Here is a 1648-nt window from a genome sequence, read left to right as displayed (position 1 = left end):
CAGTCTCCCACTTTCACTAGTCAATAATCTAGTTCACATCGCCATGTGATTAACACTCACAGGTCACATCGCCATGTGACCAACATCCAAGAGTCTACTAGACTCAATGATCTAGTTCACATCACTCTGTGATAAACACTCAAAGAGTTCTGGGTTTGATCATGTTATGCTTGTGAGAGAGGTTGTAGTCAACGGGTCTTGCCATATTCAGATCCCTATGTATTTCACAAAAATTTATGTCATATTGTAGATGCTGCTACCACGTTCCACTTGGAGCTATTCCAAATTGTTGCTCCATTATACATATCCAGTATCTCTACTCAGAGCTATCCGGATAGATGTTAAGCTTGCATCGACGTAACTCTTTACGTCGAACTCTTTATCACCTCCATAACCGAGAAACATTTCCTTATTCCTCTAAGGATAATTTTGACCGCTATCTGGTGATCTACTCCTAGATCACCTTTGTACCCTCTTGCCAGACATGTGGCAAGGCACACATCAGGTGCGGTACTTCAGCATGGCATACCGTATAGAGCCTATGACAAAAGCATAGGGGACGACCTTCGTCCTTTCTCTTTCTTCTGCCGTGGTCAAGCTTTGAGTCTTACTCAACTTCACACCTTACAACTCAGGTAAGAACCCCTTCTTTGACTGATCTATTTTGAACTCCTTCAAAAACATGTCAAGGTGAGCGTTCTTTGAAAGTACCATCAGGCGTCTTGATCTATCTCTATAGATCTTGATGCCCAATGTGTAAGCAGCTTTATCCAGGTCTTCCTTTGAAAAACACTCTTCAAACAACCGTTTATGCTCTCCAGAAATTCTACATTATTTCGGATCAACAATATGTCATCCACATATACTTATCAGAAATGTTGCAGTGCTCCCACTCACTTTCTTGTAAATACAAGTTTCTAGCAAACATTGTATAAACCTAAAAGCTTTGATCACTCCATCAAAACATATATTCCGATTCCGAGATGCTTGCTCTAGTCCATAGAAGGATTGCTGGAGCCAGCATACCTTTTAGCATCCTTAGGATCGACAAAACCTTTTATTGTATCACATACAACTTTTCTTACGAAAACTGGTAAGAAAACTTGTTTTGACATCCATCTGTAAGATTTCATAATCGAAAAATACAGCTAATGCTATCATGATTCCGACGGACTTAAGCATCGCTATGGGTGAGAAATTCTCATCGTAGTCAACTCCTTGAACTTGTGAAAAGATTCTTTCCCACAAGTCGAGCTTCATAGACGGTAACATTACCGCCCACGTCCATCTTCTTCTTAAAGATCCATTTATCTCTATGGCTTGCCGATCATCGGGCAAGTCCACCAAAGTCCATACTTTGTTCTGATATATGGATCCTATCTCGGATTTCATGGCTTCTAACCATTTGTCGGAATACGGGCCCACCATCGCTTCTCCATAGATCGTAGGTTCATTCTTGTCTAACAACATGATATCTAAGACAGGATTGCCGTACCACTTAGGAGTAGTACATATCCTTGTCGACCTACGAGGTTCGATAGAAACTTGATCCGAAGCTTCATGATCATTATCATTAATTTCCTATTCAACAGACGTAGGCGCCACAGAAAACATCTTTCTGTGTTGCGTCATTCTCTGGTTGAAGTAA

The sequence above is a fragment of the Triticum aestivum genome, chromosome 5A, assembly GCF_018294505.1.
Source record: "Triticum aestivum cultivar Chinese Spring chromosome 5A, IWGSC CS RefSeq v2.1, whole genome shotgun sequence".
Classification (NCBI taxonomy): Eukaryota; Viridiplantae; Streptophyta; class Magnoliopsida; order Poales; family Poaceae; genus Triticum; species Triticum aestivum.
This window is presented reverse-complemented; position numbering follows the sequence as displayed.